Raw genomic sequence first — 26,744 nt, forward strand, 5'->3', positions numbered from 1 at the left:
GAGACTCTGCTCAATATCCCTGTTCCCAAATGACACTACCTTATAGAATCACTTTCTGGGCTACCTCCTTTGGGATGCTGAAACCATTTAAAGTCTCTGGATTTTGGTGTTTTAACAAGGGTTTAATTACTAAGGTAAGTGTATGCACCTGCTAAGGCATTCCTAATTATTTGATAATGGTGCAATCTTTCTCAATACAGCCAGTTTTGTGGTGTAAGCTACACTAATGAAGCACACTGAGAGAACACATTCCCCCAATGTTGGGGAAGCTTATTTAAATTAAATAAATTTGCAAAGGACTGGATTTTTACCACTGGCCTCAACAATTATGTATTGGTATTTCATGCTGGAAGCAGGTAGGCACAGGGTCGGAATGAGACACACTTCCTATTACTTTTGTTCTTTGAAGTGTCTTTCAGAGAAATTAAGTCACTTTTAAAATTTTATCTATTCCAGATTGTTCCACATATTCCTCCTTGTTCCACCCGTGTCTTTAAAAAAAAAAAAAGGGAAGAAAAACAGAAAAAAAAACTTAGCTTACCTCTTTTGTTGTTCATCATAGAAGCACTGTTTTGACAATGCTGAAAATTTTCTTTTCCACCTGATTTTTGCCATTGCCACATGTGGTCTGTAGTGGTTTAGTAATAAGATCTTTGCTATAACATCTGCAAATTAGCACCTTGCATTGCAACCTCTCTGGAAACTTGCTGATGGTTTGCAATTGTAGTAAGTCAGAGTTGACACTATATCCAAATATTTCAAACTTTGTTGTTTTGGACTAAAAGAAGATTCCAATGGGCAGATTGTTTCCAAGTCGCTGTTAGGAGCTGTGCAAGTGAAACACAGCATCTCAGTTCTCAAGCACACACATTCATTTTAGTACATGAAGTTACTTTGGGAAGAAATATGCACTGTTCTAAACTGATTCTATCTATTCTTCTCTGTTCCTTATCTTTTGCCTTTTCTTCTGAAATATTGTGGTGAATTGAGCCAGTTCACCAGTTTTCAAAAGGCCATCATTCATACAATTTTCCATGTAGACATAAAAGAACTTCCTTAATCATCTAACTTTCTTGGACTTTTATGCAAACCAAATTGATTTTTTTAAAAATTTTCTGATAAAACAAGAGCATTCCTTTAAATACACCAGCAACCTGCCTTTGAGATTTTAAACTACTTACAAATGACAGCCAAGACAAATGAGCCAAGGGTAAGAATACATACAAATGAAAAACTGTTGCAAATGAGGGTCAAAGGATTAATAGAGGGTTCAGGACCCAGCTTTAGAGTCTGCTTAAGGACAGCTTTCAGTTGTGCCAAGGTTCAGATGCTTCACATGCCACCAGTGTTTCATGGAGCTTATAACCACACAGGTCTAGATTACGCTGCCCTTGTTTTATCACACCATCAAACAGGGCTGGAGAATGCAGCAACTTGGGATGGATAAGATCAAAGCAGAGGCATGTGGGAGGGGCATGGGTAGTAGCAGAGAGCATAACTTGCAGTGCCAGGCAAATCAAGAGGCAGAGGGAGCCCCCCAGCTGATTCCTCAGTGTCCTAGAGATTTCTGTTATTAACGTGGCTTGGGGCATGTACTGCTGATAATTACTGCTAGCTGGAATAATTAATAAGAATAATTGCTCGGCATGGAAAGGGAAAGGGAAGCTCTGGGAGGAGGAAAAAGCAGGCTAGCGGAGCAAGAGACTCCCCAAGCGCGTTTGTATAGACAGGAAGTTCAGCAGCAAGCATCCTGAGAATCAAAGAGTTGTCTGGATGCCAAGGACAAAAGTTAAGAGATACCAAGTGAGGCCGAATTCAATAGTCTTACCTTGGAATGCAATGGAAAAGAAGCTCGTCATGGCTTCAGTGAGGGGTGACTCCCTTTGGAAATAATAGGTGGAGGCTGTGAAAGAAAAATACAGTGTGAAGGGAATTAAGAAGTGTCCTAAAACGAGCAGACAAGTCTGTATATCTGGTTTAAACCCAATAGTGACAGCAGGAGAGAAGCAAAAAAGGAAGAAAAGTGAGGAATGCTGCCCCAATGAGCGTTTGGGAGAGTTTATCCCAGCTTGAAGGAAGAAAAGCATCCATTAGAAATCAAGCATTGGTGTTGACAGTCTGTAAAATAACCACAATTTGATGTAATAGGGTAAATTTTCTCAACCCTACGTAGAGTTGCCAACACAGTTCTTGATACTATAGCTTTCTACATATTACACTTAAATATTCCCCCAAAGGCAAGACAAGCATGTGCTTGGCAAAACTTAAAGAGGTGAGGAAACTGGATGTGAAAACTTAAGTGTAAGCAGCATATGGAATCTGGCAGCTAGAGTTCTGATAATGGCATACAGAGCAAGGGGGCCAAGCCCAAGGGCTAGGTGTTCACCATGACCCTCTGCAGGAGACAGGGCACCATGTGCAGTGTTGTGTTATAAGATTAGAAAAGCCCATGAAGGCCAGGGGTGACTATTTATGATTGCTTTTCCCTATGGGAATCCTACAGGAAGAGCACTTAAAGCCAAAAAAGATTGATTTATCAAATCATCCCTTACTCAAGATTTGATGTTAGGCGTTGCATTTCATTGGATCATGATAACCCTTTCTCCATGTTTGTAACATAAATGGATTACAATTGTAAGGCAAGAGAAGAACTGCTACTAAAACAGCCAGTGGCCAGTGTGTGGTGGTGGGGCTATTTCAGGGTCATATCACTGCTCAGTGTAGGGATGGTACTCCCTTCACCAAGCTCCTAGCAGCTTGGGGTTGCAGCCCTGCTGGGTGAGGGGCCTGCGTGCCTGAAGACAGGTGTTGTCATCTCAGGTTAAGCGGCTTTGTGTCTTTACAGGAGTTAGGGAATTCCAAAGGGAAGACTCTTAAATGACCAATGCCTTTTGAAAGGATAGGAAAAGAGGAGGATGAGAGAACCAGGTGTAAACCAGGCTCCTGGTTTTAGACCAGAAGACAAGGCCAAGTAGTGCCACCATGAGAGGGATGGCTGAAATGTCCTAGGGCGAAGTCTCAGTCCATTTACTATGTTCTGAGGAAGCTTTGCCCACCCTAACTGAACGTGGCATGTCTTGGCAAATAAGAATATGAACCAGACCTTGAAGATGCCCCCAGTTATCCACTCAGTGGCATTGAGGATTATGGCGGTCAGGTACCAGGTAGGGTTGTTGGTATTTATCAATGGGTATGACAGGGTTAACAGAATCCAGAGTAAACCTGAGCATGCCTTGGAACCCGAGGAAATACTGCAGGTTAGGAATGCATTCAATGCTCATTTTTCTCACAGCTTGGAAAAATTACAGTTGAGGAAGTGTAATTACTGGCATAAACAGCTGAATTGGAGTATGTGGACCTGTGTGGGCTGGGAAGTGGGGCGATGGTGGGACAGGAAGTGGGGTGGAGCCCAAGTTTAAATAAGTCATGATTCAGTCCTTAAGGAAAAGGGAAGAATACCTCAGCACCCTTGCCATCCTGTTGAATTATAGAATATCTAGGCCCTCCAGCTCAATATCCCAGTTTATGCCGAAGAATTGAGAGAAAACTCTGTTAGTAAGGTGCAACAGAAAATTCAAGGGCTCTGAAGTCACCCACATGTGGAACTAAGTCTTGACTCTGCAGCTCACCTCAGAGTGATCTTAGACAAGGTATTTAACCTCTGTACAGTGTGGATGATAATATTTATGTGGTAGGATTGGTGTTGGATTTAAAGTAAAATATGCTATGTGCTCATTGCCTGACACATATTAGGTACTCAATGTATGTCAGTTCCCATGTTCTTTATCTTCCCTAGACTTCCATGGTCCTGCTCCCCTACTCTTCTCACCCTTCCATTAGCCCCTCCATCAGTGAATAAATAACAACTGTAATTATTAGAGGTTTGAACAGGATCCCTGATTATCTTGCCTTTCAGGTTCTGAGCATCAAATAATTTCTCTTTCCTGGTTTTGGTTTTAGCAATTTCTACTCTTGTTCCACCAGCATGGTACCTTGGCCTATTCTACAAATATTTACTGAGCACCTCCTAGGGGTCAGGAAGTATGCCTGCTCCCAGCATGACTGATGCCTTCATCTTCTTCAGATATCAAGACCACACCATTGTAAAGCAATTATACTCCAATAAAGATGTTAAAAAAAAAAAAGACCAAAGTTGTCGCAGGGAGCAATACATTGAGAGGAATCTCTTGGCTCCATCCTTCTGAAGGAAGGCACAGTGCCACAGAAGGAGGGTGACTTACAGAGGCAGTGGTAGGAAGAGAAGACGATCATCACCTGGCTCAAAGTAAAGATCTTATCCCTTAACACTAACTATTATTATGTGCTTATATATGCCTGGCATTGTGTTAAGTGTTTTCCGTGTACTAACCTATTTAATCCTCATAAAAAGTCTAGGAGACAGAGATGGTCACCACTTCACATTACAGATGATGAAACTGAAAGATACAAATGCTAGGGACCTGTCCAGGTCACAGAGCTAGTTAGTGGCCTAGTAGCCTGTTTCCAGAGTCTTCCCTCTTGACCTCTACAACATGTAACCACACCATTATCCACTCTCATCTACTTCCATCCTGACCTACAAAGCAAGGCATCTTCCCCACGTCTATGCTCAGGCTTCTTTTTAATGACTTCTCTTTAAGAATGCTCTTAGTGTTTATTTTCATGTAATTTAATCCCTATTAAAATGTTAGCTTGGGAGCAGAGGGTACCCTATACCTACTGTTTTATAGTATCCTGGGGCTGGAACAACATTTTACCATTGCTTAGGTTTTGGTCCAGGTAAATGTCTCCTCTTACTTCTCAGTAGAGAGGCCCAAGAAAGGTTGTAGTAAGTTTCTGAATTATCAAGAGACTAGATTCAACCAAAGGAAACTTGTCAATATTCAAAGAGAATCTTTCTGTTTAGACCAATCTTAACACTGAGATGGTCTCAAGCAATGTTCTACCAGGACCCAGTCCCTCTAGCCTAGTAGAGGAGGGGAATAGGAGTTTCCCAGATGCCTTAGGGTACATTCCACCCATGAATGGAATTGCAAGGCAATCTGAAGTCCCAAGGGAACCAGTTCCCAAATATAAATTTTAACTTGTTTACCTTAAACTTGGAGCCTATTACAATAGTTCCTTTGAGATCCTGTCATTCACACTCAGTCTATCCTCATCTTCTAGGGATTGGGGCATGTCTCTTTCCAGCTATGCTTAAGGCTGCATTATTTCCCAAAAGCTTTAAAAGTGAGCCAAGTTATCCCTGTCCCAGAGGAGCAAACAAAACCCTGGCAAGGAAAGACAACTTTTAAATCTCCTTTCCCCGTGGTCCCTTGGGGACAAAGCCATATCAGAGGGGACCAGCACTTTAGCCTTCTCATCTCCCACTGCCTGGTTCAGACCAAATAGACTTTTCTCTCTTTCCTTAGCTGTAGGTCTCTTCCTTCTTTATTTCTCTTTTCTGACCTTGCGGTCTCTCTCCCTTTTTAGGAAGAAGGTTCAAATTTACAGAAGCAGCAAGAAAATGATGATGTGTTAAATTTAGGATCATGAGGCAGGATAGTCTGTTTTACCCACCATATTATCTCCAGTGCTTAGCAAAGTAGGTGTGCAATGAATAAACAGAATCAGAAGACAGGACATCTTCTAAGGAGAAGGGGAATAGATATTTCCATACACCCAATTAGAGAGACACTGAATGGCCAAGTTATCTAAAGATATCTTCTCCATGATCCTATCTTGTTTACTTGGCGTAAAGTTAGTGGGTCTCTCTCCATCAGTACCTGTAGAAATCTTTCTTAGAGACTTGGCAAACCAGCAGCTGTGCACCACAGGAATAGACATGGCAAAACGTGAGAAACAGTCTGGACGTGAAGTTAAAGTTTTTTGTTCATGGCTCTCTATCCATGGAGCCAAGGATAGATCTCTTACCCCATGGGATCTCAGTTTCCTTTTCTTGAAAATGGTTCCAGGGCTGGTTGGTTCACGTATAACTTCAAGGACTAAGGCTCTCTATCAACTATTTTCCAATTTAAAAAATTCTGCAAGGGAAAAACAAGAAAGGACCAAGTCTCTCGCCTCTTTCTTCTTTGCCGTCTTCAGAGCATTATGTTTTCCTCCTGGGCCAGTTTCCCTCATGGACCCAATACAAATACCACAGGTTTCATATGCAGGTGGCAACATTTAGAAGAAAAAATAGAAACTTCTCTGCCTTGTATCCCTTCTCAAGAAAACCCAACAGACGCCCCCTTGTGTCTAATTGGAAAGATTGCATCACAATCACTTGGTGTAGATCCGCAGACTTACATCATTCAAGATTCACCTCCTTTGGGCTGGGGAGGAGATCAGCCTTCCATGAGGACTGGCCAGCTCCAAGAAGGTGAACATCAAGGAGGTCTAGTACCAAGGAAGAAAGTAGAGGATGGCTGTTGGCTGGGAGGCCAGTGGTATGTGCTATAAATGTCATGTGATTCAAAGGAAGTAAGAAAGATGATAAAGTTTGATAGAAGTAAAGAAGAGTGGAAGACATCAGAAAGGCCAGGCTCCCACAGGAGGAGTCCTTGAAAGGCAGGACTGTGACATGTCACAGACATTTATTTAAAGGTCCTAGGTCTGCTCTGCCTGCGGCTACTTTTTTTTTTTTTTTTTTTTTTGCTGCACAGCGGGCCTCTCACTGCTGTGGCCTCTCCCATTGCGGAGCACAGGCTCCAGAGGCGCAGGCTCAGCGGTCATGGCTCACGGGCCCAGCCGCTCCGCGGCATGTCGGATCTTCCCGAACCGGGGCACGAACCCGTGTCCCCTGCATCGGCAGGCGGACTCTCAACCATTGCGCCACCAGGGAAGCCCCTTGCGCCTACTTTTAACTGCTTGAGCAGCAGCCTTTCTCTGGTTGCAGGACAAAGAGAATTTATGCAAATTCCTTAGGGGTGAGGAAGGACTTGCTCTAGCATTTTAGTGCATTTCCCCAGGAATCCTGAGCTGGGATTAGATCAACCATGCTGCTTGTTTTCTATACAAGGGCAGAAGTGACAGTCCCACCCCCTGGTAGACCAGTCCCCTGAGCATCTTAGAGATACTTTCCACTTCCGTCCGTGCCACGTATTTTTTTTTTCCCTTCCGGGTATTTGCACGTGTCATTCCATCTGCTTAGAACTCCTTTCCCCCTAACTTTGGCATATTCTTTTCAAACTTTAAATTTCAGCTTAAGTGTCCCCTTCTCTGGAAAGCTGTCTCTGGTCTCCAAGGTTCTGGGTCTGCTCTGGCCTCCTGCATTTACACTGAACTACAAATTGCACTTTATTATAATTGCCTGTTTTCTTGTCTGTCCCCTGTGCTAGGTAATGTACTTCTTAAGAGCAAGGACTGTTTCAGGTACATGCCTACTCCTGGCACACAGCGTAGGGATCTTGCATTCAATGAGGGCTTAAAACATGTTAAAATAATGAAAAGATACTCAATAGGAATAGACATAAAAATACGTTAGAATTTGTGGTCAAGTCTTTGGCACCACCAGAATCATTGAACTTTTAAATAGTTTGGCTCTAAAGACAATCACTTCTCCCCTTAGGAAACGTGTCTGAGATGGCAGCTCTGTGTCTAACCCGGAACCTACAGCATAGGAACGACGCCTCCTGTAGGTTTGTGTGTGTTTGTGTGCGTGGCAGAGAGGACCCTATTGCTTTATTTTTCTCAAATCAGTTAGATTTAAGACAGTCCTTTCTATCTTCTTTTCTTAAATCTAAAATAGATCTATACTGGTAGTACCCCTGATGTTGGTAGTGAGTGTGGGGTGAAGAAACATTGTTTTCCTTCCTTGCTTGCTTCCTTCCTTGGTTCCTTCCTTTTGCTCCTTCCCCCAATAAATTATTACAGCTGGACTTTCCTGGTGGCACAGTGGTTGAGAGTCCGCCTAACGATGCAGGGGACACGGGTTCGTGCCCCGGTCCGGGAAGATCCCACATGCCGTGGAGCTGCTGGGCCCGTGAGCCATGGACGCTGAGCCTGCGCATCCGGAGCCTGTGCTCCGCAACGGGAGAGGCCACAAGAGTGAGAGGCCCGCGTACCGCAAAAAAAAAAAAAAAAAAAATTATTACAGCTACTGTGTGACAAGCACTCTGCTAGGTTCAGGGGCACAGTGGGGATCAAAAAATATATTTTCAGCCTTAATGGAGTTTATATTTTAACAGTGAATTTATAGTTTAAATCAGCATCTGCTTGGAGCAGGGGGAGGGAAGAAGGCATTTCCACAAAGAGAAGGGGATTCCCAGGAGGGATTCAAAGGCACATCTCTGGCCCTTCTTCCCAGGGCCAGGGGTGGAGGAGTGAACTGTCTGTCTGGTGAGGGAGGAAGGAGGAACTGAGCATGCCCCTTGGTCTCTCTCCCTCCCTTGGCCCCTCCTCACCCTAGGCTGGCTTCACCCAGACCCATGCTCTCTTCTGCCTGCAGAAGGCAGCCTGCCCCTCTAATCCCATGATGATTCCAAGTGTGATGCTGTGTTAGCAAGACATGTTGGCACGATGGTAAGTGGATAGCCCAAGACACCAAATTAATTTTAGGGAATTAGAGAAAACCTCCTTGAGGAAGTAACGTTTAAGCTGAGACCAGAAAATGAAGAGGACAGAATAAGGGTTTGTGTGGGAGACTGCATGGTTGGGAAGAGCATCCTATGCTTGGAGAACACTTGCGAAGGGTAGATGGAGAGAAAGAACGGCTCAGGCAATTACAGTCTTCTTCCTGGCCTCTGACCTGGTGTTAGAAACAGTCGTATCTTAGTTTGGGACAGAGGGGAGATTTATGTGCTTAGTCATTCATTCATTCATTCATTCATTCAACCTAGAGTTACTCTCCTAGGTGAAGGGAACATAAAATTCTGAGTTAGACCCATTCCCTGATCTCAGGCAGCCGTCGTTGAATGGGGATGCAGGTGTGCAAATAAATTTGTTCATAAAGCAGTGTAGGTGCTCTGCTAGAAGACAATGGTACGGGATTTATGAGTGGTGGAGAGAGGTATGTTACAAGAGGTAAAGCAGAAGTGACCCCTGAGTTGAATGTTGTAGAATGAGTGTGTTTTTACCAAGTCAAAAAGAAGTCTTACTCTCCATCTTTGGTGTTTCCCTTCCTGGACCTTTCTGCCTTAGAAATCTGATGATTATATGGTGTAGTATTCCCCTACCATAAACATTCTTCCTTCCAAATTCTAGCCAGGGTGATGTCACTATAAGACTATGTCTGGTGTAAATGGGATATAATCCCAAGGCAAATCAGCAATGAAATGAGATCTCTTTAAGGAGAACAAATTAGCCTCAACATAATAAAATAGTTACAACTTTGTGGGAGATATGTAAAATGGTTTACATCACTGAACTGTCCCAGATGGTAAACACAAGGCAAGACTGTATCTTAAAATGGATGTATGGTGGATTTGGTTACAAATGTACAGTACGTGCACAGTGCATATGTGTGGAATAAACTTTTAAGCATTTTTTGGCCTCCTGGACAGTGAATGTTTACGATAATGTGCCACACAAATATACCCACAATTTCCAATGTACTAAAGGGAACAGAGTATCTAAAGCCAATGATATGTCAGAAGAAAATACGGTCATTGGAAAGGAGAAAATATTGCTGAATAGACAAAAGAAAGGACATTAGACTCAATGCCATATGTAAGATGACACAAATAATAAGATGCTTGTAAAAATGTCATAAAGGTGACTTCCAGAAAGGAGGCAAGTGGAAGGCTTCTCCATTCCCCTGTAAGAATGGCAGAGCCGAGGTCCCTCGGGGAGGAGGGAGAGCACACAGTGGTGTGGGAAATGAAATCGAAGAGGCCAGGGACACTGATTTGGTTAGGCCATCACTCCACTATGAACTTTGGGTCCTACGCAGTTAAGGGCGGAAGGAGAAGGCAGGAAGTATTCTAATGAGAATTCAATTAATTCAGGGAATCTCAGAAACCAGGTGTAAACTCTGCCGGATATTAAATGATCCCTGAGAGGAGACTTCGGGTTTTGTAGCGCATCAGATCAATTTGCGAGGAGCTGGTAAATTGGCAGCTGCCCTGCTGTAGCCCCGTCTCCCCTCTCCCAGCTCCAAATAATTACCATCTTTTGACTCTGAGCAAGTGTGACTGGAAACCCCTCATAGGCTGGTAAAGTGAGGGATCCCATTCTGCTCCACCCCGCCCCCCTGTGTGGATCTTCAGGATGTGAATGCCACCCCCAGAAGCCGGAGGAGGTCCTCGCTACCCTTAAAACAGTTCCAACCAGTTGCGGGGCTCAGCATGGGGACATGGTTTCCTGTGGGTGTTGGACTGGCCATGATAAAATGACGCATGACAGTCTGATGCCGGGGCTCAAAGCAGTGCGAGCTTAAAACCAAAGGGGGCAGAGGATGAAAACACAGCTGAAGAACAATGTCCTGCCGGAGAGAAGTGTTGAGTGGGGCCCCCCCAGGGGCCACTTCGAGGGCCTTTAAAGACTTTATGTCCGCATGATTAGCCAAGATGAAGGGCCCAGCTGCAAACTTTAATTTCCTGATGACACAAAGGAACCATGAACAATATATAGATAGGATTTGAATTTGTAATAAGCAGTGGCCTAATCCACAGCAAAGGATAGTCAGTGCAGACAAAAAAAAAAAAAAAAAAAGCCGGTGAAATTTCTTAGGTTCCCCATTCAGACCTTCTCTTTACTGAGAGTTTTACTTCCAGCAATTTATCTTGGAGGAACCACTGGGGTTGAGGGTGGGAAAGAAGCAGTACACTTTTGCACTAGGACCCTGAATTCCTGACAAACTCTGTTCTCCTAGCAGAAGACAAACCAGAGTTTGTGTAATAATGTGTGGGCACTTGATTGGGAGAATATTCCAGATAAAGGAATGACCCCATTAGTCCACTGAGAATATTGTGCTAGACACCAACCTTCTTTTACCTTCTTTTCTCGAATTCTTAATCTTGAGCCAGGGTGGGGAATTTTTTAAAAATAATCACTGCTTTCTTCATTCTTAAATAAAAACATTTTTCCCCCCAGCGCTGTTGGAATCAAATTAGCTGCTGGAAAAGAAAAGCTCAACTTTCATTTCTGTTTTCACCCTTTCAGCTCTAATAATCTTCAAGTGTTAAGGTGAATAATAATAATTTTAAAAAAGTTTAGGTCAACAGGAAGTGCCACGTGATGGAGACTGGCTTTAATAGGACAGGGAAAGCCATGGCACAAAGGGGGCCAGATGTTTTGACAGGGCACTGTGGAGCAAACAGAGTCTGGGAAAGGAAAAGAAGCATTTCAACACTTCTCAGAACAGGGAGCTTTTTGTATCCAACACTTGGAAAGATCCCAGATCGAGGGCTTCCCTCTAAGAGGCAAAAGATGAGAAATCTGCATATACGTCAGTATTGTGAATGCAACATGTTACTCTTATTAAATTATGAAAAACCCCACGGAGGGAGCATCTACCTTGTTCTAGGAACTTTACATACATCATCTTATTTAGTAGTCCTGCAAAGTTAGCTTTATTATTCCCACTTTACAGGTGAGTCCATTTATGCTGAGAACTTACCTTCCTTGTCCAAAGATGTTCTCAGGGTTAAATGTTAGAGCTAAATTGGAGCCCAGGCTGCCTGACTCCAGATCTGAGCTTCAGTCCCCATGCAATGACGGAAGCTACAAGAAAGACAGAACTCCAGGTCGGCTGTCTCACTGTTACCGAGGTCTCTCGGACATTGCTCCCCTTGCTAAAAGCAGCAGAGGCCCTGGGGTACTCACCCTGCTCCTTCCACCCAATATAACCACCACCCCACCCCAGGAAAAATAGCAGTTACAAAGAACTTCCCACATGGACTTCTTTATATTGTTGACAGAATTTCTTAATGTGGCTTCATGGAAGGAATGCAACAGGAGGACTTCCAGTCCTGCAAGAATGCCCCTCAGAGAGAAACTCACAGCTGGTTTTTCTTCTTTCCTTCTTCAGACACAAAAGGAATGGGGCAACGTGTTTGGTGGAGAAAAAGAAAATCCTTCTGCATGATACGTGTGTCCTTGTGAGTCAGTCTTTGGAAGCCGTGGTCAAGTTCTAGCGCTCAGAAACTCTATCTGTGTGTTCCTGTCTTCGGTACTGAAGGTACCTCAAGGCTGGAGCTGGCGGAACGGAGGCTCCCCAGCTGCCAGGACCTGGATCTGATGGCCTTCTGGCCACAGCTGTTGGAGAGACTGGGCACTGTTCCAAGAAGAATGTGTCATCCACCAACTGCCTGGGCAGTGACAGGGGATGGGTGAGGTTCAGAACTCAGAGAAGCCCATTCTAACATATTCTTCTTTCACTGGAAGCTCGTGTCTCTTTATCCAGGAGCGCCCTGCCTGTCTTTGGCTTCTCCTCTGCTTTCTACCCCCTCTTCGTCCTCCAAACTCTTGCTGTCAGAGCAGACTGCTCTGTGTTTCTGACAGAGTGTTTCTGACCCATAATATTCCTCAGAATGAAGCTGAGAAATGTCTCTGAGACTCGAGGTGTGCTGCATGCTGGGCTGCCAGAGCCCCTGCCCTGCATCCAGCCCTCCTGTCCTATCCAGGACAACTGAGCTAATTAAAGTGATCAAAGAACAGCTGAGCTACTACTAATGGGCACCAAGAAAGTGCAGGGGGTCCAAGACAAGCGTTGCTTGGCTCAGATTGCTAAACGGCTTAAGTTTCACTTTTGAAAATCACTTTCGTTTTACTTAGATCGTCTTCTGTGCCAGGCAGCCAGTCCTGAGAAGGGATGCATGACAAGGCTACCCCATCTGCAGTGAATATTGTCTCCATTTTATTTGGCCTGTGGCGACAATGGGGTGGCACTGGAGTGGGGACGGGGTTTGTTCACAGCCTGTCCAGGGCATCCTTGAAGGAGGAGAGAGGGAACATCTGTGACTACTTTCCTTTACACAGGTAAGAAAAAACAAAGTAATCAAGTTAAAACTGTATTTTGATTTCCTCCTCTGAAGAATGTGTTGCTGGGACTTCCCTGGTGGCACAGTGGAGAAGAATCCGCCTGCCAATGCAGGGGACACGGGTTCGAGACCTGGCCCGGGAAGATCCCACATGCCGCAGAGCAACTAAGCCCGTGCGCCACAACTCCTGAGCCTGCGCTCTAGAGCCCGTGTTCCCAGCAAGAGAAGCCACTGCAATGAGAAGCCCGCGCACCGCAACAAATAGTAGCCCCAACTCGCTGCAACTAGAGAAAGCCCGTGCGCGGCAACAAAGACCCAATGCAGCCAAAAATAAATAAATAAAATTTTTTTAAAAAAAAGAAAACGTGTTACTAAGTGAACTGATGCGTTCTTTCTTTTATCTGAAGATCTGTAGTAATTCATATGCCCTAGAAATGAGTCTGATGTGCTTTGTTTCAACAGAAGTAGATGACCTGGCGGTATTGAAAAATGGCAAAAGAATTTTATAAGATTTTAAGACAATAATTTGTTTCTATTTATGTATTTTCTGTCACTGAGGTACTGCCGTTCATGGTATGGAAAGGCAGCCCAGTTAGACACATCAGGTTAGGGTCCTCGTGCTGCTACCTGCTGGCTATTTGGCCCAAGCATGTAACTTAATCTAAGATTCAACTTCCTCACTTGTCACATGAGGGTAATAATAAAACCTACTTCCTTGGATGGTTATGAGGGACCAATGAAATAAACGTATTAAGCACTTGGCCCAGTGGCTGCATTATACTGGGTGTCAAATAAATAAATCCTAGTTCAAATAATGTCTCCCTCAGACCATTGTAAAGTTAAATTTGCCAATGTGTGTTAGGGACCTGCACACAGTAGGTGCATAAACATAAATATTACCTCTCCTCTCCCTCAAGTATCATGGCACCCAGGTTTGTTGTTTGTTAAAAGGTTAGATGTAAGACTACACTTATGTTTACTTTCTGTACTTTACATCATTTTGTTGAATTACCTTGTGGATTTTAGTATTCCATCTGCCTACCACTTTTAAATCAATGTATCTCCTGAAGGAACCAAATTCTGATTCACACACAGCAAAGAAGAAAGTTCAACCACGGACAAACTCCCCCACTAAGCCACCATGTTGAGGAACATGTGAGGAATCCGGACCATGTGTCAGATTCTCACGGGTACCACGTCAACCAGTTAACCTCATACATGTACATCTGGTTCAGAGCCATAAACCAGAACTCATTGGCTTGGCCCCTCAGGCCTTAGAAATCTCTTCCAGCAAAGAGTGTATCTACAGGCCTGGCTATATGATTTATAATAGTCCTTATGTATTCCAAGTCATGGGGAGAGGAAGAAGGCACTAAATGCCAAGGTTTTAAAGACAGTGCCTCACAGAAATGACCATAAACAGCAGCTCAGGAGGCCACTTACATGAAGGTAGACCCGCTTAGGACTGGGGGCTATTACAGGGTGAGCTTATCATAACTTGATTCAAGTGCAATAAGCGAGAAGTGGAGAAGATGACCAGTCAGTGTGAGAAAGCCAAGCGGAGATCAGATAACCACATTAAAAAGATTAAAATGTCCAGCCTGCTATAAATGCCTGCTAAAATCCTAAAAAGGAGTCTGGAGAGACTCATAAAATCATAACTAAGAAAGTAAGGGAGCCCTGAAGCTTTAACCAGATGTTCCTGTGATATGAATGACTGTGTTAGTAAATTTTCATCCTAGCAATACAGCTTTGTATTGATCTTTTGCTTTTATTAGTCAGTGCTGCTATGAGATTAAATATTGTCTGGAAGGAAATACAGGCTTCCCTCTCTAGAAGGCTCTTCTCAGTAACCCAGTGTTTGTTATCACAAAGCGCACCAGGGAGTTTATAATGAATTGCTCAACAGAGCAGAGGCTTGAGTCTATAAAAAGAGTTATAGAAGGGGTAGCCTTATAGAGAATAACCTCATTTGGGAAACAAGCATTGTGTGCCATGTGGAGTGGGAAACCTGTGGAGAGCTGTCTGAAACAGAAATAGACATGAGTATTTATGACCAGAAGCACCAATATACAGTGCTAAACACTTAATCTATGGTTAGATTTTACTCCAGATCCAAGCTGAAGTCAGCAGAATTAAATCTTCAAGTGTATTTCAGCAGCCCTAAATCCTTCTGATACTGTTAGCGGTGGCAGGGTTCCAAAATGCATTCTGTTAATAAGACAGTAAAGTATAAAATCGAGTTATATCCTTCAAGGAGAAAAACACAGAGTAAAGGAAACGAGTCTTGTAAAATTACATTCCCAGCACTCAGACCTTTTCTACCTGAGTTCCTTTCAATTTATTCTTTTACTACCAGACCATTCTCCTTAACAAATAACAGAAAAAAAAGAAGAAATCATCTGCCACATTTTTTAAACTATGAAACACATAGTACCCCTGAAAAAAGGCTTAGGATTTTTTTCTTATCTTTACAGGTCAGAGGAGGTTAAGATTTTGCCCATCAGCTTGTAACATGCAGTACAAAGTCTCCTTGGGCTAGCAAAAAGAATTCAGCAGCTGTTACCTTTTCTTTTTCACTTAACATAACTTTTGGTTTACCTGCAGCTAAAAGAAATTTGTGCAGCATGCACAGGGGCGTTGTTCAAGACCCCAAGGCAGCTTCATTAGTTTTCCCTGGAGCAGCATTAAAAAGCTTATTAAGATGTGAAATGAAGGAAGGATGGAAGGAAGGAAAGAAGGAGGAAGGAAGGAAGGAAGGAAGGGAGGGAGGGAGGGAGGGAGGGAGGGAGGGAGGAGGCCACCACATCACATCCAATACCAACACCCTTTGAACATAGCATTGACCTGAAGCAGTACACTTGCTCAAATGAACAAAGTCAAAATGAAACCTAAAACTTCTGAATATCCGCTCTCACAGCCTAGAGTTTCTGCACATATGGAATAACAGACCACCCACAGCTCTGAGATCCCTGCAGGGCACCTTGGGTGTTAAGTAATGAATTTTAACCTTAACTCTGAATTTCATTGCTCTCATGAGTTTCACTCAAACTTCTTGATTCGTCAATATGTATAACTGTTGGCAATTTCATGTTCTTTAGGCAATTCTATTTTTTTTGTTTTGACTGTTCAGGAGTTTGAAAAAGATAGAAACTCCCCTGTGTTATAGAACTAATGTGATACAAGAAATTGAGCTCAGGCAATCCATTGGGCAGATACAAACGTACATGAAAGTATAGATTTATACTCCACTGGAAAACCATGTTGCAGTTAGCTAAAAATTTAATACACTATATTAATGTTTCCCCTCTAAGGTAGCTAGGGATCTCTTCATAGGTAATTTTGGTTTGGTTTCTTCATTTGTAGATGAAAAATATCTGGAAGATACTATATGTAATACTTGGAAATAACACCTGTACATATTGGATAGCACATACCTTGATATCTTAGAACAAAGACACATATACACATATATATTACATAATTGTAATTGAACCTACAGTTAAGACAAGGAGACTCAGAAGTTCTTAAGAACTATTTTCATTGAGCTAAACAACATATGTAAACTATTTTATAAACTTCTCTTGGGTAACTGCCTAAAATGAAATCTGAAAAACTCTCATTCTCCTCCTCTCATTTTGCTGGGTTCCATGCAGACCCCTCACTTTCCTGTTATGACATCAGAGTTAACATTTACAGACCACGGTTTTTTAAAGTTGATTTGAGAAAGTCTAATCTAGGTAGAGTTTAAGAGATGCCCTATTTACAATGATCCAACCACATATCGTGGGTAACTTCTGCAAATGGGGAGTCTTTTTGTTGTTGCTGTTCATTCTATTTGCTTCAGTTAAAGAGGGAATTATTTTGTGAACTTGTCCTCAAATTCTGGGTGTCTGACCTAGTCAGCACCTGCAGTCTCCAGGGCCGGGCTATTAGAACGACTATGCCGTGTGAACAACTCCAGTTACATTTTTTACTTTAAAGGTTCCAGTCCAACAAGTCTTTCCAAATCCTGCTAGTTGATTAATCCCTTCCTTCATCTAGCTTCCTGTTCGTATCTACCTTGATTAAAGTCATTTCTGTAAGTGACTTCATGCCAAATTGCGAGCTCCTAGATTAGGTTTTTGCCACTTTTTATATCCCCATTCAGTACACAGAACAGTGCCTTTCACATAAAATGTCCCACATAAATGTCCCTTGAACTGAACTGCCTTTTCTAAAAACTGGGAATTAAATCTCCCCAGAGGGAATGGTATGAAGATGAATGAGCAGAGGACAGAAACATACTCTAATGGTGTCAGAGATGAAGCCAACACACACCTGGTCCCAGACCCTTGCTAAGATGTGTATGTAAAACCAAATTAACTTCCAGAGAATTAACGAGTAAAGTGAATGTTTTTCATCCTCCAGTTGCCCCTGGGGAGCATGTTAGAACCACGAGAAGAGGTGGAGGAAGGAAGAGATGCTGCTGCCGACCCCAGTGATAAAGACAGACGCTCTTCCCCACATTCCTCCATTCTGCCTGTTTCAAAATGACAGCAAGCAAAACAATTTACAGTTGACTCTGGGGGCCCCTGGCTGTGGAACTCCTTCTGTCACGTCAGAGAGATGAAAAAGAGACCCCTTTTTCCATAAACAACTCTGAGCCACATAAATATTGTTCTGTTCCCGCTCAGAGCAGTTTCTGTGGCTGGTCTTTGTTCACTGGCACTAAAATCCGGGCAGCGCAGTCACTCCTGTTTCTATCCACCAGATCAGAGCGCTGCAACTGTCCCAGGATGGAGTGAATTGTGACGCACGGAGGCCCAGAAGGAAGCCAGGTTGTTGCACTTTGATGCTGTCTTGTGATTCTCTGCTATAACTTAAATCATTCTGCAGTGCTAAAATGTCATCTTAACTTGAGATCATCCTAGCATCACCTTATTGCATAATGTTGTTGTTGTTTCCTTCTCATGGCCTGCCTAAGAAGAGAGGTTCTCAAATATTAGGAGATGTTCTTCTAATTTAATTAGTCTGGAGCTATACCCAGAGATCTGCATTTTAATATATAGTCCATCCCAGGTGCTTCTTACACAGTTTTACTGGCTAAGAAGAAGGAAGGTTAATAAGCTGGGTTATTTTCTACCCAGACTTTTTCTGGGAAGAGGGGGGTTGTAGTAGATGGGTGAGGGAAATTAGAAGAAACAGTTCCCTTATTTTTTACATTTAAGGAAAGAAAACATAAGAATATAATAATATAATTAACTTCAATTTAACAAATAAACATATATTTCTACATCAAAAGCACTAGTTAGTTAAGATTCAAAAATTAAATAAAAACTTGGTTCTCTGTGCTTAAATAGCAAATATGGACCAAAAAGAATGACTGTCCTGGCTCAGACAAAGGATCATCCAGTTAGTTCAATGCTCTGCTCAAAAAGGACAAAAAAGAACTTTAGATAGAAGGTCATGATTTGTCTTTGATGTCGACCTTCCCATAAATACCTGATGTTTCCTGCCATAGCTTCGGAGCCAACTGTCCATGCAGGTACCACTGATAACATGGCGCAAAGGCACAACAGAGGTCATCCAGCCCTGTCTCCCTCTGTCACCAATGAGATAACTGAGGCCCCAAGAGGTTAAGGGACTTGTGAAAGGTCTCTGGTTACTCTGCAGCAGAGCTTACACTAAAACCAGGCCTTCCTAATTATTCCTTTTCTCACTTTAGCCTATCACTTGGAGTAAGGCTGTCCATTAGTTCATTCATCCATTCTACTGATGCTTAGTAAGCACTTACCACATGCCAGGTGCTGGGCTACACACTGAGGATGCAAAGTTGAGTAAGATCTTCTTTCTGTCCCCACAATCTCATAATCTACGGAAGACTGAGATCAGAAAAAAGCTTATATAAAGCCAATTTTCTTTGGTTTTTGTCATTAATACAGTTCTTATAAGTGTTAAGGGAGATCCTTTCATTGTCTCCTGGCATGATTTTCCGATTTAGGTTTTATCCTCCCTGGTATTTTGTTTCACTGTCTGATCAGCATGGATCTTTTTGTTCAGGCCTCTTGTTGAGACCTCTCTACTACTGTTTCTTTTTAGAAAGGAGGCAGCAAGTTGTACAGTGTTTTAGGGATGGATGTTCCCTGATTTGGTACAGGGTAGAGTAAAGCTTTTATTACAACTTCCTTTAAAACAATGGCCTTTGGACCTGGAGTACTTCTTTGGAACCATGACTCTCAGACCCACCTCTACTTCCCAACAGACCCAACAGGTGACTATCCCAGATATAGTTTGGATTTCTTCTTGCCTACATGCCTCACCTTTCATTGTCATGCGTGAAAGCACATATACTCTGTCCATTCACATGGCCTCTCAAGATGGTTCTACAGTTGGCATTTTACAAATAAAAGATCTTAGTTACAATTTTTAAGTTTGAAAATTTCACTAGGGACTCCATCCCCCCACCCCAGTTATTCTTCTTAAATTACAAGAGAGAATGAAGGGAGAGTTCTGATTCCTGACCCTCCTGAAACTCAGCCTTCTCTGGACTAGCCACTCCCCTAAGCAGCTGACTCTATAAATGAGCTCATCCTCTGTCTTAACTCTTCAGCCAAGGCAAATCCGAGGTAGTGAATTGTATTTTACAGCTATAAAACCTAAAACATTATCCCACAGGAGCTGCAGTACCCTGAAAGAGCTCACATTTGGATTATAGTAAAATGTCAGTAGCTCAGAAAAACAAGTACCCAGGTCCACAATGCACCATCTCTTGCCACTGTCAAGGATACTAAGTTATTTTGCCCGTGTGTATACGTTACTTAGTAGTTTCCAAAAATGTACCTAATTTATCACCCAATTAGAGGATAAACTTCTTTTAGAACAGTGACTACATATCTTATTTACTTTCAAAATAAAACCTAATATATATATTTTTGGAGACAGTGGATGCAATTTGACTAAAGATCCATTTTGTCCTTAAATTTTAATAGCATCAGTCATTCATCTGTTGATTGACTGTCTTGTATTTGGTGTAGCCTCTGTACTCAAGTATTTTGCAACCTTACTGAAAAGGAAAACACATGAAATAATTGGGATAATAGATCTAGAAGAACTTTAAAGTCTATCTAGTCAGTTTCCTTGTAGTAGATATTCCTGCTTTTCACCAATATTTCTGACTCACGTCTCTTCTGAGTACCCAGGAAAATTGCATTTCTCAATCCCTTGAACTTTAGGTAGATCATGTGGCATGCTTTAACAAAAAATTGCAAACGGAAGGGATGTGGGTCACATATCAGTAGAAGCATTAAAGAACTGGAGCATACTTCTCCATTTCCCTTCTTTTTAGCAATTGTGGAGGAGGTTTCATGGTTGTCTTAGTCTGTTCGGGCTGCCATAACAAAATACCATAGACCGGGTGGCTTATGAACAACAGAAATTTATTTCTCACAGTTCTGGAGGCCAGAAGTCCAAGATCAGGGCGCCAGCACAGTTGGGTGAGTGCCCTTTCCCAGGTCACAGACTTCTCATTGTGTCCTCACAGGTGGAAGGGACAAGCTAGCTCTTTGGAGTCTCTTTCATAAGGACACTAATTCCATTCATGAGGGATCTGCTGTCAGGACCTAATCACCTCCCAAAGGCCCTATCTCCTAATACCATCACCTCAGGCATTAGATTTTCGATAAGTGAATTGGAGGGGATCAAAAACATTCAGACCCTAGCAGTGGTGAAGGGCACAAAGCCTGAATCACAGAGTCAGGAGCATGGAGAACAGCTGCCCAGAGCCCCACCCATCCCCAGGAGCCTTTGTGTGAGCTAGAAAAGCAATTTTTGTTGTGGTAGGTCACTGAGATTTAGGGTTATTTGTTACCAATAACTGGTATAACCTAAACTAAATCCTTCTTTTTACAGATGAGAAAATTTTAAGTGTCAACCTGTGTGATACCAAACCTCAATGTATTAAGAACTCAATATAACCATGGACTGGAATGGCTGAAGATTTTCTCATGACGGATGTCTAACTTGAGCTTCTCTCTGTAGGACATGTATGATTAATCCTGGGGAAGTGGTTATGGCATTGGTGGGGGTGTAATGGTGGCAGTGAGGAGACAGCCCAGGTCAGGAGGAGAAGACAGGAAGAAAATGGGTACCTGATTATAACAGCAGTAGTTCATAACTATTGGTGCTGAGCACTTCATTTGCATTATCTCATTTAATTCTTACAGCCATCCCTATGGAAATAATAATCATAACTATTTCAACCCTTCCTATGAGATAGTCATGATTACTATCTGCATTTCTTTACAAAGTAAACCAAAGCTTAGAAAACTTTACTCTGAATATCTGGAATTCCTTCCCATCTTCTTCCCTTCATCTTCAAGAATAAGAGGTGTCTCTTTTCTTCTGAAGATTCATGTCTTCACTTATGCAATCAATCATATCCCCTCCTTTTCTCTGCAATGTTGCCCTAATGGTTGTCTCTTCTTTTCCCATTACTTGTAACTGCTCTATTTCTACTGGTTCCATCCTTTCGCCTTAAAAATTAGGCAAATGACTCTCATTTTAAAAGAAAAATTGTTAAAAAAATAGAAAACTGAAATAATTAGACCCTAATTTGACTTCAAGTTGGCACACTCTCTGTCTCCACTTCCTTAACCCATCACAGAAACTTCCCTGGATGAGTCACCACTGACTTCCTGGTTGCCAGGTTCAGTGGACAAAATGAGTCCTGATTTTACTGGGCCTATTGGCTAGAGATAACTTGGTTTTTGAGGTTCTTTGCTCTTATGGATTCTTCTTACTCCTTTACTACTCTTTTTAAATCCAATTTGATGATTCCTCTTTCTCCATTAGCCCCATATTTGTGTCTTCAGTCTTTATTCTTCTCACAGAGGACAGAACTCTATCCACTTCTCTAGGTGGACTACATGTCAGTATATTAAATCCCCCCAAATCTAAAGCTCTGGAGCAGTTTTCTCTCAAGGACTTCATAAATATGTACTCTGCCTCTTTATTCATGTGTTACCAAGTCCCCTTGAAATAAATAGGTATAAAACCAAATTCATCCTTTGCCACCCCAAACCTTCTCCTTCCCCTGAACTCCTTATCTTCATAAATAACTCCATCAACTACCTAGTCCTTCAAAAGGCAAGTCTGCAAGCCTATTCTTCTCCTCTTTCAATATATTTAGACTTCATAGCTCGAACCAACCATTTAGATAGCTCTCAATTTCTCTTTTTGGCCATCCTTGTTATCGGTTTAATTTAAGGCTTTGCCATCCTCATCTTAGCTAGATCATTCCCTTAATTGCAGTAAGACTCCCTCCAAACCATTCTTCACACTTCAGCCAGAGTAATCTTTCTGTTCTCATACGTTCATGTCATTCCTCTACATTGTTCAAAGGTGCTTCATCACATTCTGGATAAAATCTAAATGCCTTAGCAGATACACATGGTCTTTCATGGCCTGATCTACACTCAGGTCTCCAGCCTTTTCTGCTGCTACTCCCTTCTTCACACTAACCCCCTGAGCCAAGTCAGAGATGTGTTGGCCCGTCAATGAGCTGAGGTCTCTCTTACCTTCATGTGGCCTCTGCTGCCTGAAATACCCTTTACTCTTCCCAGTGGCTCCTCTGGCACTTTTCACCTGTCTTCTAGTCACAATTCAAGAGTCTTCTCTGCTGTAAAGCCCAAGTGCTCCCATGTTAGTGCCACTGCAGTACCTTGAGAGCAGTCTCTAAAGCCTTCATCATATGGCACAGTGATCATGGTGACTGTGTGCATGGCCCTCTACCAGCTGAAGGTACCAAATTACTGAGTGCAGAGTCTATGTTATATACCTCTTTTTATCCCTGTGCCTACAACAGTAAATAAAAACAACAGATGCTCAGTAAATATTGCTAAATAAGTGAATTAGCATGGATTATTTGAAATACAGATTATATAAAAAATTACTTAAAAATCTGGTTTGCATGTCCTTCTAAAAATTAAGGGGGAATTTTTTTCCACATGATCATTTCATAGCTTGGTTCCATTTCTCTTCCCAAATTTCTTTATCTGTTTCACGATTTAAGGTTAGGCCTTCAAAATGCACAAAAATAAAGTGAGCACCTTGTCATCAAGATTTATAGAATGCCCACTCTAGGTTCAGAGCCCTGTAGTTAGGAGAGAAACACTTAGAAAACAAATGGACTTTTTCTTCTTTTTGGTTTTACTTTGCTTATCTCATTTACAGCTTAGAAGTTGCTTCTGAACCACAGGTGGGCATAAAGACATCTTGATCTTCAAGGATTACTGATATGTCTAAAAGATAGTTTTTATAATTCAACCTGTTTTCTGGATGAGTGGAGCACACCAAATCATTCAGTACCTTGATGAAAATAAGAGGGCTAGACGTACTTCTGTTTAATAAGGGTACATCAGATTGGAGCCCATATTTTGATTTTCTGTGTGTGCGACAGTACTGTAAATTGTCTTTTTTTCATTTTCTCAATCTCATTAACTTCATTCTCCATTGCTTCATTATTTTCAGAACTGTCTTCTGTAGCTGCATTTTTTCTAACCCACTAATGTCAGCTGTTACAGTATTTTTAATTATATTTTTCCAATATTACTTTGCTTGTCATCATTTATTTTTAATTTACATGCATGTATTATTTTTATGACGAAGTACAAGAATGGCTGCACGCTATATGCCACGTACAGTTACCAACTTTTTTACAGGGCCTTCGCCTCTTGTGTCTCACAATGAAATTGCATTTCTGCTACTCTTCCCAGATTTATGCAGAGAAGAGACCATTAGGAAGGATTTAGACCCACGTTGGTAGGCTCTGAAGACTGGATCTCAGTCAGTGATCACAATAGATAATCTCATTCTGGGTTTGAGGATTTATGTTTTAAATTGCCATCCTGAGCAGCAGGATACTCTCACAAAGCATTTAGAAGGTGGCCCTTAGTAACAAACTATCTTCAAGGTCATAACACCAATCCCCTGACATGGTACATGAGGAAAACCCTAATCAAAGAGGAGCGTGATGGAGATGGAGCAGGGATTTAGAAGAAGTTAAGACACAGAGAAAGCGAGTGTTCTAGAGAGTAACTCAGTCAGCTGCACAAGAACTGAGGTTAAAATTCAGGCTCAAAGTGTTCATGTTCTTTGTGATTGTTTGCATGAGTATTACTGGGACTCTGGCTCAAAGCATGGATGTTCTCTGGCCCTGTGTCAGGGAACAGCGGGAAGCAAAGTCAAGATAATAATACCAGGTAACATTTATTGAGTGTTTACTGTGTGCCAAGCACCATTCTAAATACCTTAAATGTACATTATGTCATTTAACCTCATAACAAACATATGAATCAGGTACTTTATTATTTCCACTTCAAAAATGAGAAAACCAAGGACTGAGGATAAAGCAACTGGACAAAAGTCATACATATTAATAGGTAATGGAGTTAGGAGTTGAACCTAGGCTTTCTTACCCCCAAACCCTTGCTCTCAGGGTACTGCACTGATAAAAAAAAAAACCAGGAAAATACACATTTAGGAGAAATATTAGAAGGGCAGTTCTTTCTGCCCAACTCCTTAACACAAGAGTACCCCAGTCTTTGGTCTTCTTTTCTTTACTTACACTCAGATCCTTATGAGCTCAGCCAGTCTTATGACTTTAAGTATCACCAATATGCTGACAAACTCCCAAATTTAGATCTTCAGATCTCTTTCATAATTCCAAACTCATGTGTCCAATTGCCTTCTTGACATCTCCATTTTGATGCTGGGTGGATATCTCAAACTTAACAACTCCAAACTGAACTGATTTTTCCCCACAGTCATATTTCTCCCACAGCATTCCGCATCTCAGTCAATGGCAACTCCATTATCCCAGCTGTTCAAGTCAAAACCTAAGTCTTTCTTGGCTCTTTCACTCCAATACAATCATGTCGGCAAATCCTGTTATCTCCCACTTCAAAATTTATTTAGAATCAGACTCCTTCTCCTATCCCCTCCATGAAACCAGCCTGGTCCTGACCACCATTCTGTCTCACCTGAATTACTATAATAATCTCATAATTGGTTTAACTGCTTCCAGTCCCATCCATCTACAGTTTATTCTATAGTGAGCAGTCAGATCGATCATTTTAAAATGTAAGTCAGATCATGGCAATCCTGTGTTGAAAACCTTGCAATGGCTTCCAATTTCACCTGGAATAAAAGTCCGAGTTTCATAATGGCCTATAAGACCCTGTGTGAGCTGACTCTCCCTTAAAAAGGTCTTGAGAGGAGAGGATATTTTCTCCTCTTCCTCTTTTCCTCCTTTCCTCTTTCTCCTTTTTCTCCTCCTCCTGCTCTACTTCAGTTTCATGTTTATTCTACTTCATTTTTTACTTACTCCATAATACAAGTTCTAGAACAAAATGGAATTCAGTACTTGGTAGTGTCTATTGAATGAAACACGAATTCTCTCTTTGGCCAAACAACTTTCACAGAGTCATGAAAGCAAGAGGTGTAGAACTCATCCTTGACGACTGTCTTTCCATCATTCACTATATTCAATTAGTCCTATGGCCATAGACATGGCTCTCAAGTTCATTTTTTCCTCTCCATCTCCATTACTCCTACCTGAGTGCAAGGCCTCTTTACCTTCCACCTATATCACTGCAACAGGTCCCCAAGAGGTTTCCCTTTCATTGGCCTCTCCCTCCATCTCTTCTCCATCCTACAGACAAAGTTATATTTCTAAAAGGCAAATCAGATATCATTTCTTGACTTAAAGAGCTCTAATGATTTCCCTTTATTTACAGCTTTGCTTTTGAACCTTTTCAGATCAAGGATCCCTTGCAAGTCTGACAATATATATGAACTTCCAAGAAAAGTACAAGTAAGTACCCGAGTTTGCACCAAATTTCAGGTGACTCATGGATACTCTGTAACTATCCAAGGACGTATTCAGCTCCCAGGGATTCTGCATTAACAAACCTTGGGCCATAGTAGAGTGAACCAAAGTTCTTCAGTCTGGCCCAGCAGCCTCATATTCCATGACTACCCTTACTCTTCTAGACCAAGCTCAAGGGAAATACTTGAGGAAGTTTATCTTTCCTATTCTCTGCCTCCAAAGCATATTATCCATTAGTTGTTTTTTTTTTAATTTAAGTATAGTTGATTTACAATGTTGTATTAGTTTCTGGTGTATAGCAAAGTGATTCAGTTTTCTTTCTTTTTCATATTCTTTTCCATTATGGTTTATTACAGGATATTGAATATAGTTCCCTGTGCTATTTAGTAGGACCTGTTGTTTATTTTATATACAGTAGTTTGTATCTGCTAATCCCAAACGCCTAATTTATCCCTCCTGCACCCCTTTTCCCCTTTGGTAACCATAAGTTTGTTTTCTATGTCTGTATCACATTAGGTTTTAAGTATTTCTAAACATTTTCTCCCCCTAGAGCTCTCAATTCTTTGAAGAGAGGAATAATATCTAATTTTTGGTTTATGTTCTAGTCCTATCACAGACCCTAGGGCACAGATGATATTTAGTAAATATTTACTGGGTGACTATACCAAAGGTTAGAAAAAGAATGGATGTTGACTTCTTTGTTAAAGATTTGCCCATCCTGGTTCCTTCTATTCTTTCTGATATCAACCAGAAAAGAGATAACTCAAGTGCACCAAATTACAATGTGATGGTAGTTATATACAACAAAACCAGTGGTTACCAGTGGGAGAGGGAAGTGGGGGAAGGGCCAAGATAGGAGTATGAGATTAAAAGATACTAACTACTATGTATAAAATAGATGAGCAACAAGGATACAGTGTGCAGCACAGTAATTATAGCCATTATTCTGTAATAACTTTTTTTTTTTTTTTTGG

General features: G+C 41.8%; 1 long non-coding RNA gene across 1 annotated transcript in view; it reads right to left on the reverse strand.

Annotated features, from left to right (window-relative positions):
• Positions 1 to 634: 634 nt before the first annotated feature.
• The window catches only part of LOC129391594 (uncharacterized), a 112,050-nt gene continuing 85,940 nt past the window's right edge, over positions 635 to 26,744 (reverse strand). The window contains exons 2-3 of the long non-coding RNA XR_008615996.1: positions 1,829 to 1,903; positions 635 to 827 (exon numbers count right to left, since the gene is read on the reverse strand). This is a non-coding gene — a long non-coding RNA (uncharacterized lncRNA). The remainder of the gene's footprint in view (positions 828 to 1,828; positions 1,904 to 26,744) is intronic.

This window comes from Physeter macrocephalus, chromosome 19 (genome assembly GCF_002837175.3).
Source record: "Physeter macrocephalus isolate SW-GA chromosome 19, ASM283717v5, whole genome shotgun sequence".
NCBI classification, from domain to species: Eukaryota; Metazoa; Chordata; class Mammalia; order Artiodactyla; family Physeteridae; genus Physeter; species Physeter macrocephalus.